Below are 14,888 nucleotides of genomic sequence, written 5' to 3'. Positions count from 1 at the left end.
TATTCGTATGGGTTTATTTCTGAACTTTCCATTCTATTCTGTTGATTAATATGTTTATCTTTATGCCAGTATCAACAGTCTTGATCTCTGTTACTTTGTAGTAACCTTTGGCATCAGGAAAGGTGAACCATCCAACTTTGTTCTTCTTTTTCAAGATTGTTTTGGCTATTTGGGGTCCATTAAATTTCCATATGAATTTTAGGAACAGCTTGTCTGTTTCTGGGGCAAAAAAAAAACCCAGCTAGGGTTTTTTTGTTTTGGTTTTTTGGTTTGTTTTGGGGGGGGGTTGTTTTTTGTTTTGGGGTTTTTGTTGTTTTTTGGGGGTTTTCTGTTTGTGTTTTTTTGGCTGCTTTGGGTCTTCATTGCTGTGCGCAGGCTTTCTTTAGTTGCGGCGAGCGGGGGCTACTCTTGGTCGCAGTGCGTGGGCTTCTCATTGCAGTGGCTTCTCTTGTTGTGGAGCACAGGCTCTAGGCACACGGGCTTCAGTAGTTGTGGCACTTGGGTTCAGTAGTTGTGGCTCCTCGGCTCTAGAGCACAGGCTCAGTAGTTGTGGCTCGAGGGCTTAGTTGCTCGGTGGCATGTGGGATCTTCCCGGACCAGGGCTTGAACATGTGTCCCCTGCATTGGCAGGTGGATTCTTAACCACTGTGCCACCGGAGAAGTCCCCTAGCTAGGGTTTTTGATAGAGATTGCTTTGAATCTGTAGATCAATTGAGGAGTATTGGAGTATTGATATCTTAACAATATTGACTCTTCTAATCCATGAACATGTCTTTCCATTTATTTGAGTCTTAAATTTCTTTCAGTGACGTTTTGAAGTTTTCATTGTATAAGTTGTGCACTTCTTTTGTTACATTTATTCCTAAGCACTTTGTTCTTTTAATGAAATTGTTCATTTTGGGGGGGGTTGTTTATTGCTAGTGAATGCAAATACAATTGATTTTTGTATATCAATCTTGTTTCCTTGCTGAACTCTTTTATTAGCTCTACTAATTTTTTGTGGATTTCTCAGGATTTTCTATATACAAGATCATGTCATCTGCAAATAAAGATAGTTTTTATTTTTCCCTTCCAGTCTGAATGCCTTTATCTGCCTTTCTTCCCTAATTGCCCTGACTAGAACCTCCAGTACAATGTTGAACAGACGTGGCAAGAGCAGACACCCTTGTCTTGTTCCTGATCTTAGAAAGCTTTCAATCTTTCACCATTACATATGATGTTAAGCTGTGGGTTTATGCCGTTTATCAGGCTGAGGAAGTTTCCTGCTGTTCTTAGTTTGTTGAGTGTTATCATGGCAGGGTGTTGAATTTTGTCAAATGCTTCTTCTGCATCTATTGAGATGATCACGCGGGTTTTGTAACCAATATTCTAAGTAGAAAGAACTCTATTTTTCAAATAAGTTACTATCTGTTTCTGTGGTTTACATGCATATATTAACTTTCTCTTTTGTAAGAAACTTTAAATTGATCACTTACATTAAGCATTATAAAATAAAGGCAAAGTGGGCTTCCCTGGTGGCACAGTGGATAAGAATCTGCCTGCCAATGCAGGAGACACAGATTCGATCCCTGGTCCGGGAAGATCCCACATGCTGCAGAGCAACTAAGCCCGTGCACCACAACTACTGAGCCTGCGCTCTAAGAGCCTGTGAGCCACAACTACTGAGCCTGTGCGCCACAACTACTGAGCCTGCGCTCTACGAGCCTGTGAGCCATAACTACTGAAGTCCACATGCTTAGAGCCCGTGCACCACCATGAAAAGAAGCCCCCGCTCACCACAACTAGAGAAAGCCCGCGCGCAGCAGCTAAGACCCAACGCAGCCAAAAATAAATAAATTTATAAATTTTTAAAAAAATAAAAAGAACTTTTAATTTAAAAAAACTATTAAAAATATAAATAAATAAAGGCAAAGCTAATTGCCTATTAGCAAACTACTCTGTATGCAACAATTGCCAATATCAGAAATACTATTTAGTGGTTGTCAATTACATGCCCTGAAATAGGAAACAAAATTCACTTACTGTATTGTTTTTCAGATAGCCCCTGGCCTTCAGAATCAGAAATAGGGACTTGCCTGTCAGTCCAGTGGTTAAGACTCCACACTTCCACTTCAGGGGGGCAGGTTCGATCCCTGATTGGGGAACTAAGATCCCACATGCCACATGGTGCAGCAAAAAAAAAAAAAATATATATATATATATATATATGTACACATACATATATATATACATATATATATATATGTATACACACACACACATACATGCAGAATCAGAAATAAGGATTTCCCGTAAATAAGAACCACTGCAGTGCATCTAGTGGTTAAGTCAGTTGTTTTCTTCCCAGCTGTGGCACCACATTATTAAAAGCGTTATGCACCTAGGAATGATGCTGCGGTTAGCTGGTAAGTCAAATAATGCCTGTCTCCTTTTAAAAAGAGTGTTCTGTGTTCACAATTACTTCAAAATGTGATTACATTCAAATAATTGATATCTCATGCTCTAGCAATTACAGAAGTGTGATTTTTGACACACGGCAATTTTATAACTTAGGCAAATGTAAAATGCTAACAGATGTGAACAGCTGTTCTGTTTAAGCTTAGAGTGCTTCAAAATGTAGGTAATAGCTTTCAGTTAACATAATCAGCCTCTAATACAGCCTTCTAAATCATAAAGACTTTTGGAAATACAAATACAAACAAGGGAATTACTTCTCCAAATTACAAAATTTTGGCAAATCAATACAGCACTTTGTAATACAGTAAAACTGTGTTGTATTTGTTGGAATCATATATCACTTTAACGATAATTCCCACCACAAAAATACTATCTAAGTATGAAATCAAATTACTAAGTCTTTTTATCAGAGTTTATAGCAGAACCAGCTGTTTTATATAGATTGATATGGCTTTTAAAATTATATACTTTCCTTCTTTTAGAGTGCATTCCTTCCTGTAAGCTGCTGAGTTAATACAGCAAAGCAATCACATGTATGTAAAATGGGCTCTGTTTCCTTCTGAGGTTGGCCCAAAACCATTCATGAAAAGGTTTAAAATTCTACTTTAAGAAGCTCAAACATGCCAATAACTAATTTTGCAAATATTGTTAATTCTTCCATAAATAGGAAAACCCTCAATGATAGATGATCACATATATAGTTTTTTTTTTTTTAATTGTGAACCAACATGACCTATTTCAAGCCCAATATCCTTAGATTATTTTTCTGGTTTCGATGTACTGGCTAGTACCACCTCTACAGTGTTGAACAGAAGTGGATATTGGACAAGCTTTTCTTGTTCCTAATTTTAAAAGGATACTTTCAATATTTCTCTTTTGAAAATTATTTTTATTATAGGATTTTGGTAAATATTCTGTATCCAGTTAAAGAAGTTCCCTGCTTTCATTGTTTGCTAAGAGGTTGTAACATGAACAGATTTTGAAAAGTATGGAATATTTCCTATTCATCTATTGGGGTGCTTATGGTTTTTCTTTGTAAAACTGACAATGTGATAACTTACATTAATATTTTAAGATTTTTTTTAAATTTTATTTTGGCCACACCACGCGGCATGCAGGATCTTAGTTCCCTGACCAGAGATCGAACCCACGCCCCCTGCAGTGGAAGCGCAGAGGCTTAACCACTGGACTGCCAGAGAAGTCCCTACATTAATTTTTTTAAATGTTAAAAATCCTTGCATTCTTGGAACAAACTCAGTTTTGCTATAATGTGTTCAGTTTTGTACATACTGTTGGATTTTATTGGCTAAGATTTTTTTATCATACTTACACCCATAATTCAGAGGAAGATGGTCCTCTAGCTTTCCATTCCCGTTATCCTTTTTTTGTTTTGGCATTTAGCTTATACTAGCCTCATATAATATTTGGGTACTATTCTTTTTGTTTTTTCTTTTTCTATTCTCTAGAAGACTATGTATTACACTCTTGTGGAATTCCTTGAATGTTTGGCAGAAGTCACCTATAAGGCTGCTGTGAATGTTGTCATTTTTTAAAGACTTAACATACCGTTCAATTTCTTTCATTGACTGAAAGAAAAGCACACAACGTTAAGAGCTGTGAGTTGAGTTTTATTCAGTGTTTTGCTGAGGACTATAGCCCAGGAGACAGCCTCTCAGACAGCTCTGAGAAACTGCTCTGAAGATGTGGGGGGAGAAGCCAGTATATATATAATTTTGGCTAAGGAGCACATGCAATCAGGCATACATCTCAGTAGGAAGTTACTGCTAGTCACAAGGAACAGGTATCCCAGTTAATGATTCTAGTGCTTTTCTAAGTATGGGAAGATGCAAGAATCTGGGTTCATAAAAATGTTTCCCGAAGTATAGCTAAGTATCTAAGGGCCTGTTTTTCCTGTTTTCCCAAAGTACAAAGTGCCTCGTCCTGTTCTTGGTCTTGAATTCCTTTCAGGCTGCGCTGTAGGTCAGCGACTGCAGTGGCTAACGACTTGATTCTTGGAAAACTGTATGGTATGCAACATTTTTGTTTTACACTTTGATGATTTTCTACGTCATCTTGAGTCAGTTTTGATAATTTGCATTTTTCTAGAAAACTCACCATTCGACTTAAGATTTTAAATTATTGTTAGAAAATGATAGATAGTTTAAATCTCTCTGTCCTCTTTATCATTTCTGAAAATGTTAATTTGTGCCTCTTTTTCTTCTTGATAATTTTCCCACAGGTTTCTTTTTATAGATCTTCTTTATTATTTATTTGATGGTTCATTAATTTTTGCTCTTGTTTAGGTTCCTTCCTTCCTTCTGATTTCTTTTCATTTGCTCCATTTTTCTTTTTCTACATTTCTGAGATTATTTGCTCTTTCTTATTTTACATATAATTTATTTTTAAATACAGGTATTTATGGTTGTACATTGAACTCCTATAGCCACATCCTACAGTTTTTATTTTTTTTAATATTAATTAATTTATTTATTTGGCTGCGCTGGGTCTTAGTTGTGGCATGCGGGATCTTTTAGTTGCAGCATGTGGGATCTAGTTCCCTGACCAGGGATCGAACCTGGGCCCCCTGCATTGGGAGTGCAGCGTCTTAACCACTGGACCACCAGGGAAGTCCCTACAGATACTTAGTGTTTGTATTAGTTTCCTATGGCCGCTATAACAAATTGCCACAAACTTGGTGGCTTAAAACAACAGAAATATTTTCTCTCACTGTTTTGGAAATCTGAAAATCAGTGTCACTGGGCCAAAATCAGGGTGTCAGCAGGTTTCCGTATAACACTTACAAGTCCCACAAGCATCTCCAAGCCTGTAAGTGCACAACATTAAATAGCAAATTAAAAAACACCATGAAAAGTCGACACATTTTCATGGAATAAAGAAAAAGTCCTCACATTTTCATTTTGCACTGGGATCCACAAATGACATAGCTGGCCCTGCTTCTGGGACTCCCGTTACATGTATGTTGATATACTCGATAGCGTTCCACTCAACGGTTTTTCTTTATTTTCTGTCTAGTCTTCAGACTGGATCATCTGTATGGACCTATGTATCTTCAAATTTGCTAATGCCTTCTTCTGTCAACTCAAATCTGTCGTTGAGTCTCTCCAGTGAATTTTTTATTTCAGTTACTGTACTTTTCAACTCCAGAATTCCTCTCTGGTTCTTTTTAAGCCATTTCCACTTCTTTATTGATGTTCTTTATTTGGTAATTGTCATACTTTCCTTTAATTCAATAAACATGTCTTCTTTAGTTCTTTGAACATATTTATAATAGCTAATTTAAAGTCTTTGTCTGCTAAGTGCAGTGTCTGGGCCTCTTCAGACAGTTTCTTATTACCTCTTTTCCCCCTGTGTTTGGGCTATACTTTCCTGTTCCTTTGCATGTCAGTCAGACCAAAATTTGGGTGTCAGTGCAGCCGTGTCCTAGCTGTGTGAAATTTGTGTGTCAGTGCAGCCGTGTCCTAGCTGTGTGAAATTTGTGTGTCAGTGCAGCCGCATCCTAGCTGTGTGATTTGGAGCAAGCTACTTTATCAGTCTGAGCCTCATTTTCCACAAATGTAAGTTAGAAATAGCTCTGTTGGGAGGATTAAATGAGATCTGCCTCATAATTTTTTACTGAAAACTGAACATTTTAGAGAATATATTGTAACTCTGGATCCTGATCTCCCAGGGACTGTTGTTGTTGATTCTATCGTTTTTGTTGTTTGCTGCTGTTGTTGATTCTATCGTTGTTGTTGTTTGCTGCTTGGCTGGTTGGTTGACTTAGTGACTTGTCTGGACTAATTCTTTATAGTTTGTCTTCCCCACAGTGTGCAGCCACCGAAGTCTCTGTTCAGTTTTATTCTGGTGTGGTGTTTTGTTGTTGTTGTTTTTTCATCTTGTTTTTACTTTTAAGCTTGACTTCCTAGGTATCACCCCTGGGTCAGCATAGCTTAGTGGCCAGCCAGTGGTTGGTCAGAAGTTTTTCTTAAACACCTTGAGCCCGTGCCTTCCGCCCTTTGCCAAGTGGGTCTGTGTGTGGACTGGGGCACACAAAGTTCAGGCAGGTTACAAGTCTGCCTTGGTTTTTACTTTCTGCTTTTGCACAAGGCCTGATGTTCAGCCAGGGATCTGGAGTGGGGGTCCTCAACTGCACGCACATGTGTGTGCACACCTCTAGATCCCCAGGAATATGTCAGAGCTTCTCAAAGCCCCCTGTGGCTATCTTGTGCCCTACATCTCCTTTTCAAACTTTTGACTGCTCTCTTGCTTGCCCCAGGCAGCACTGTAGCCTTAGGCAAATGTGACAGTGGCCTTTCCCAGTTGTTTGCCACCAATCGATATTATTTTCAACATCACCCCTCACCATGAGCTTTTTTGCAGAGCTCCAAATCAGGTCAGCTCCTCCAGCAGCAGAAGTGAGGCTACCAGTTTTCATGGCTACCATGTCTTGGCATTGTGGGTGGGGGAAGGGAAATGGAAGCAGCCTGGAGATAAAATGCCACAGACCCACTGTTATTACTGAGGTTCAATTTTTCTTGAATAAATGCCTTTCAATTTGCTGTATGCCTTTAGTTACCTTCCAGAGCACTGAAATAGTTGTATTGGATAATTTTGCCAGTTTTATCATTGCTTTTTCTGAGGAGAGGATTTGCCAAGGTCACTTCCCTCTGTCACTTCCCCTCCTCATTCTTCACTGCTTCTTATAATGCTCTAAGTAGAAATTTCTTCTTCCTGAAGTACATCCATTAGGAATTCTTTCAGAAAGGATCTGTGAGAAATAAAATCTTTTTTCTTTTTAACCTTTGTCTGCTTTTTATTACCATGGGAATCTATTTGGACCTAGTTTAAATTATATTTAGTGTTCATAGTGTTTCTTCATTCTTGAGAATCGTGTCTCAACAATTCTGGAAAATTCTTAGTCATTATATCTTCAGATATCTCTACTTCATTCTTTTCATACTCTTTCTGGAATCTCTATTAGACATATGTTGAATATTCTGATTCTATTATCTGTGTCTCCTAACTTCTTTTTCACCATTTCAGTTCTCTGTGCTTCTTCAACTCTCTTTTCCAGTTCATTAATCCTCTCTTCTACTGTGTTCAGTCTGCTGTTAAATCCACCCCTTGAGGGCTTTATTGTGCTGTTTGTTCTAGTGACTACATTTTCTGTTTTTAGAAACTGTTTCTTTGTCAAATTCTGGGAGTTTTATTGTTCGTTTTCTTAGAGTTTGGATTTCTAACATTGAATTTTATGTTCTCTTCTATGCTGTTGTTGTATAATCTCAAGATCTAGGGGCTCTGATTGTCCTAATTGTAATTTTTAGTCTCATATGTGAAAAACTGTGTCAGGGCTTTGACATTTTTTAATTGTAATAATGGGTACAATTTCCATTGTAGGTGGGTCCAACTGCCATACTTAGCCCCCCCCCCAAAAAATATATATATATGCTTGTTTATACATATATATATATATATATATATACACACACACATAATACAGGATGCCTATATACATGTATATATATATATAGGCATCCTGTATTGTTCTGTATTTTTTTTCTTGTAACCCTAGTGCAGGGCCTCATCTCCTGTCACTCCTGGTTATTGACCCTCACTGACACTTAAGGGAAGACACATTATCAACTCATCGACTGTCATCTATGCTGTTTAGTCCCCTCTTTGTTTCTGGACTCCTGAGTTTTCTCTTTCTTCCATGGGAACTCAGCTGTGCATCTAAAATCATTTTTAATTTAATCAAACATTTCAAACAATTTTGCTAGTAGAGTTTTCTGGTTATCCTAGCTGACAAATCAGAAACATATGGGGAGATTTTTCAGAACATGTTTCATAGTCCTTCTTCCCCTGCCAAAATTCTGATACCACCTCCTAGAGAGTCTGCCAAAATCTGGGTGGAGCTGGGACCAGAAATGGGGTGGCGGTGGGGATCGTTCCTGTATAATTTCAAAAACAACACAACTCACTTCCTTAGTGTTCTGATTCAGTTCCTGGTGTCTTAGACTTCTGTGCCTAAAGCAGTTTCACGGCCCACGGGAGATACCGGGTAAAGATATGCTGAATACGTGAATGCATGACTGATTACTGACTGATACTTGTGTTCAGCATAACGCCCATCGTGCAGGTCCGACATGTGATTAAACTAGATAGTAACTGCTCGATAAAGATCATTTTCCCTTCCCCTAAAACAGGAAAGAGGAGTTTACCAGCACCCCATGGGCGTGGCAGGCTCAGGTTAGACTACTCTCAAGGTGGACAACCTGCATTCCAGCCTTGGTCCAGGTCTCTGAGGACTGTGATGGAGGGCACGAGGGAAGCACGTGAGTTGGCCTGGATTCCATTCTGTGGATTTTCACCCTCATGCGCTTGATGAATGGGCCAATCAGCCTGGAGGACAGGCCCTAGGGGGTGCCTCACAGGTTTGTATTAGGCCCTACCTACTTATCTGTTTGGGGGGTGACACAGAGTTGAGAAGGATCAGGACACCTTAGGTGACAGTCAGGACCCTGGATCCCCTCTTTTGCCCCTTAAAGCCTCAGCTTTCCTTCTCCATCCCCTCCCTACTCTTCCAATCTGTCCCCAGCCCTTTCCTGACTCTGTCTCTCTGCAGACGACTCCTCCTTCAGCAGGGCTGCCCACACCAGCGCCTCCAGCTCATCTCTCCAGGTCACCAGCCCATTGCAGGAAGACCCAAAGGCTCTTCAAAGGCCAAGTGCACAGGCACAGACTCCCCTTTCCCCCAGCATCCTGCCCTCCTTCTGTGATCCCAACTCCAGGGTGTCATCCAACCCCCTCCTTCTGTGATCCCAACTCCAGGGTGTCATCCAAACCCTCCTTCTGTGATCCCAACTCCAGGGTGTCATCCAACCCACGCAGGCACCTGTGAGTCACCCTGGACTCCACCCTCCTCTTTCCAAATCTGTTTAGACCAAGTCTCCTGGATGGAATCCACTTCTGGGTATGTCTGCAATCAGGCCTCTGCCTTCCACCTTCCCTCCGCACCATCACCTGAGGTCAGTCACCAGCATGGCCCTCGGGATCATCATACCTCCTAACTCACCTGCAGCCTCTAGTCCGGGGTTGGTGGCCCCTGAGCCTGATCAGGGCCTCAGACTTGTTTTGTCTGCCTCCAACTGTGGTTTGCTTTGCTTCTGCTTTTAAATGAGCTAACACTATAAACTAGAAGATTTCACATACAAGGAAAGAATTCTGGCTGCTCTTGAGTAATTTGAGGGGCCCAAATGCATGCTGTCCCCTTGGAGGGGCTATTAGCTGTCCCCAAGTGGCAGCTGTTCCCTGACGATCACAGACCCCTAACCGGTCTGCCTTGCCCCTCAGGGCACTTGAGATGAAGGCTTTTCTCGGGTCTGTAATAATCCTCACTGCTCCCAGCCGAAGCTCAAAGCTGACACTGTCACTCAGCAGTTTGCCCAACGTCCTGCAGAGGAAATCAGCCTCTTTAACCTGGCGTTCAAGTCCCTTCCCCGGTCCACCCAGGCCAACCCTCCAGCCTCACCCCAGTCCTTCTCCCCTGGAGAAGCACTGCTTACCCGTCTCACAATTCCCATACACATCCTGCTTTCCCAAACCTTTCTGCCTGTAACTGGGCTTTTGCTCCTACTTAGTTTACTTAAGAATGATTGTACTGGACCATATACACAAAAGTGAGTATGCTGAGTATAAAACACTGTCTCAATGAATGAGAGCTGTCTTGGAGGAAAGGCTTTTTTTTTTTTTTTTTTTTGGCGAACTTTTCATTAGGATAAATTTCAAATACTAAGAAATAATAAGTTAATGAGTCCCTTCTGCCCACTACCTATATTCAACATTGTTAACATTTGTTGATGTATGTATAGGGTTAGCTAGTTGGTTGGTTGGTTTTGCTGAACTATTTGAAATCAGTTTGCAAATATCATTACATCTCACTTCCTGAATATATCAAATACCTAAGCATGCATCTCCTAAAAGCACATTTTCTTCAAAACCACAAAACCATTATTAGACTCAAGAAAATTAACAATAATTCCCAGTATTATCTAACATCTAGTCCATAGTCAGTTTCCCCAGTTTTCTCAGCTAAGCATTTCTCAGCTGTGTTGTCATTGTTGTTTTGTTGGTCACATCAGGATTCAGTTGAGGCTTTAGGGCAACTTTGCATGTTGTGTCTCTTTGTTCTTGTGCCCCCACCAATCCTTTTGTCCCTGACATTTTTTTGTCCCAGGCCAATCATCTTGTATAAATCCCACCTTCTGGATTTGTCATGTTTCCTTGAGGTGTCATTTAACTTGTTCCTCTATCCCCTTTACTTCCTGTAAATGGGGAGGGAGGTTAAATATAAAGGCTTGACTGGGCTCAGTTAAACATTTTGACAGGAACATCTCATGGGTGATGCGGTGTAAATAGGGGAAAGGAGTTTGATTTAGTCTCCATGGTTTTCTGCTGTTGTTGTTGTTTTTGTGGCAGTGGCACACAGCATGTGGGACCTTAGTTCCCCAACCAGGGACCAAACCCATGCCCCCTTCCGTGGAGGCACAGAGTCTTAACCACTGGACTGCCAGGGAAGTCCCAAGTCTCCATGTTTAGACTGATGTCTGGAACTGGTGGACATTACAGGGAAAAAGGGAGCTGTGTACAGACATCAGAGCTGCTGAATGTGGCATGGGCTGCCTTGTGAGGTGGTGAGCCCTCATCACCAGGGGCATCCCAGCAGGCGCTGGTGGACCATCAAGTACATTGGTGAGGAGTCTGCAGCTTTGGTTAGAGTGCCAGACCCCCTCACCCGCTGGATACTTTAAGGGGTGCTTTTGCTCGTCACAATGACTGCAAATGTTGTTGATAGACAGTGGACGCTGAGAGCCTTGCAACTTGTGGGACAGTCGCATAAAAAGAGCTGTGTACCCCAGATGCTGTTGAGAACCCTGGGCAAGGGCTCGGTTAGAAAAGGGGCTTTCGAACCACTTTTAGCGATGGAGCTATTTTTCAAACAATAGCTTCACAGAACTGAGTATACAGAATAGAATCACGGTGCTTAAAGCTGGGGTGGCTGCGCTGTGGCCCTTCTCCAGAACCCTAAGGCACCAAAGAACACATGTGAAAACCACAGAGCTGGGTAACCTGAGATCCAGATGCTTCTGAAATTCTCTATCACAGGAGCGGGGTGGTCCATTCCAGGCCCCACGGCCACCATCACTCACGCTGTGGGTACCTGCAGGCAAGTGCTGGCCCTCTCAGGCTCAGGTGAGGGGACAGCAGTGCCCACTTGCCCTTACAAGGACTGCAGGAAGCGTGGCCCAGCCAATGCCTGGCTTGTGGCGGGGGCTCCATAATGTTTGTTAAAGCTTAATCTGAAACTCATTTGTTTTCTTGAATAAGAAATACATTCACATGGTAGGAAATTCAGAAGGCACACACAATTATACTGTGGCTTCCCCAGTGGATGGAGGTTAATGCTCTTGCCAGCACACACTTCTTTTTAATGGGCATGTACTCCTCTGTGTTTTTCTTTCCATCTCAAAATCTCAGAGATCATTTCATTCCAGTTACATGGAAAGGTTTCTCATTCCTTTTCTGTAACTTCTTTTTTTAAGTATAATATACATATATAAAGGTGAACGTAAGGGAAAAAGCTCAATGAATTTTCACACACCCAAGAGACCAGCGCCCAGATGAAGAGGCAGATTCCAGCCTCCCAACGCCAGCATGTGCTACCCCAAAAGTAACCGCTATCCTGACTTCTAACACTGGAGTTTCGTTTTGCCTGCTTTTGGACTTTTATTATAGAAATAGACTCAGTATGTTCTCTTTTGTGTCTGGCTTCTTTCATTCAACATTACGTCTGTGAAATTCATCCACACCGCGTGTGTCGTTGTAGCTGATTCATTCTCACATTTGTGAGCTACTCTGTTGAATGATGTGACTATTTATTCATCTATTCTACTGTTGCTGGGCTTCTGGGTGTGTTCCAAGGTTGTACCCAATAGTGCTGTTTGTGGATCAGGCACTGCCCAGGAACAAATCCAGCTCCCACCCTTGGTGCCCTGGGGAAGCTGGTGGGTGCATTTTGCAGTTGCACTGTCATTCATTCCTGTGGCAGGGGTCCATGAGTTTGAGTTTCGGCCCAGACCCCTCATTACAGCTCCTTTATATTCCCTCTTACTATCCCTGTCCTCAGGCGGCCGTGGTTTACCCAAGCATCAAGTCTTTCTGTAGTTCCCAGAGAGCCTGCAGAGAACAAGATTATCCTGCCCTCCAGGCACTCCCTGTGAAACCCACATAGCCCTTGAGGAAGGGTGTTCACAGCCTTGAGGCACAGCAGTTCTTTGGGAAGGGGAATTGGGCGGCCTGAAGCCCAGAGTGCGGGGAACCGGGAGGACGGACTTCTCACCTTAAACCCCTGGATGAATTTTGAATATTGTGTGTCATGCATATAAAACTTCCTCTTTTTTTTTTTTTTTTTTTTTTTTCTTTTCGGTACACGGGCCTCTCACCGCTGTGGCCTCTCCCATTGCGGAGCACAGGCTCCGGACGCGCAGGCTCAGCGGCCATGGCTCACGGGCCCAGCCGCTCCGCGGCATGTGGGATCTTCCCGGACCGGGGCACGAACCCGTGTCCCCTGCCTCGGCAGGCGGACTCCCAACCACTGCGCCACCAGGGAAGTCCTATAAAGCTTACTCTTAAAAACAAATGTTATACATGTGTGTACATATACACATAGAATACGTATATTAGAGTGTTTGGGGAACATAGACGTCGGGCTTTCTAGGGGAGGTGACATTTGAGATTTTGGCTTTTAAAGAAAATGAGCCCATCAGGAAAGCGGGTTGGGGGTGATAGAGAGGGCCTGCGAGGAAGGGGGAATGGCCAGCGTGGGCAAAGGCCTTCAGGCTTGGGAAAGCGGGAAGAGTTTGGGGAATCCCAAGATGCGTGAGGCTGTAACGGAGGCACCCAGGGGAGCTGGAGCCCCTGGAGGAAGAGCTCTCCAGGGAGAGTCTGGGGTCAGGAAAGGGCTGAGGACAGAATGGAGGAGTGGGGAGGGGATGGAGAAGGAAAGCTGAAGCTTTTAAGGGGCAAAAGAGGTCATCCAGGGTCCTGTCACCTAAGGTGTCCCTGATCCTTCTCAACTTTGTGTTGCCCCCCCCAAATAAATAAATAGATGGAGCCTAATACAGACCCCTGAGGCACCCCCTAGGGCCTGTCCTCCAGGCTGACTGGCTCTTTCATCAAGCACGTATGGGTCCAAATTCACAGAATGGAATCCAGGCCAACCCACATGCTTCCCATGTGACCTCCATCAAGGTCCCATGTGACCTGGACCAAGGCTGGAATGCAGGTTGTCCACGCCCTAGGATTAGTCTGACCTGAGCCTGGGGAGGTGGTGAGCTCCTGCTTCCTTTCCAAGGCTGCACTGTCCAATATGGGAGCCACCAGCCACATTTGGCTATTTAAATCTCAACGTCAACTGGTTAAAATTAAATAAAATTTAAAAATCAGTTCCACAGCCACACGAGCTGCCTTTCAAATGCTCAATACCTCCTCAAGGTGTACAGAACAGAAATCATATCAAATGCTCAGCTGAGGTCCCAGGAAAGAAAGCGAAATCCCAAATGCCAGAAACAAGAGGGCCGACTGACCCCGACAGACGACAGCTCATGAGCTCACCCTGCTTCTGGGGTGAGGATGGGGTGAGAAGCAGGGGCTTGTGCTTAAGCGCATGTGGGGACAGAAGACAGCCTTGGGAGCACACTTAAGGTCAGGGCAGGTCCTGAGATCTCTGTATAAAGCTGGACCCTTGAAAAGCCGCACTCTCGACAAAAGGGCGAACCGGAGAAAACATGCCCATCTACAAGGAGGTGACAAGCAAGCCTGTCTGTTTCAGCCTGAGAATCCAAAGCTCCCAACTCAGCATTGCATGCTTTGGGATGCCAGTTTACTGGACAGGAATGGTCCAGAAACTCCCAGCTCTAAGCGATGACATAAACACTGAACATAGTCTGGTGATACTTTTGGGACATAAGCAAAAAGGGAAAAGCTTTGAAGCCATGCTCCCAAGACCCAGGCTGCAACAGGCTCTATTGGAGGAAAAAAAAAATAAAAGAACCCACCACCCTAAGGGTGAGCTCATAGCAAGAAATGTCAAAATCCCTGGGGGAACAATCCATGAGGATTGAAAGTCAGAAGACACAACAAATACAAGATAACAGGCCCAGGGTCTCCAGAACACACAACAATGGTCTGACAGAGAACACAAAGTAAGTCTGTTAAAGATGAGTGGTTGCCTTTGGGGGGAAGGAGTGGGCATGAGAGAGGCTTCTGGGGGTACTGAATGTTCTGTGTCCCGACCCAAGTGCTGGTTACATGTGTTTGTTCAGTTTTGAAAATTTACTGAGGTACATACCTATGATTTGTGTACTTTTTCG

General features: G+C 42.8%; 1 non-coding gene across 1 annotated transcript; it reads right to left on the bottom strand.

The window, feature by feature from the left end:
• Positions 1-5,011: 5,011 nt before the first annotated feature.
• Positions 5,012-5,084, bottom strand: TRNAG-CCC. Its single transcript has one exon. It is a non-coding gene; the product is annotated as a tRNA-Gly (tRNA).
• Between the last annotated feature and the right edge of the window lie 9,804 nt (positions 5,085-14,888).

Source organism: Monodon monoceros, unplaced genomic scaffold, assembly GCF_005190385.1.
Source record: "Monodon monoceros isolate NGI ecotype Baffin Bay Population unplaced genomic scaffold, NGI_Narwhal_1 Super_Scaffold_13, whole genome shotgun sequence".
Classification (NCBI taxonomy): domain Eukaryota; kingdom Metazoa; phylum Chordata; class Mammalia; order Artiodactyla; family Monodontidae; genus Monodon; species Monodon monoceros.
Note: the sequence above shows the minus strand (reverse complement) of the source record. Positions and strands in the feature narration are given on the sequence as shown.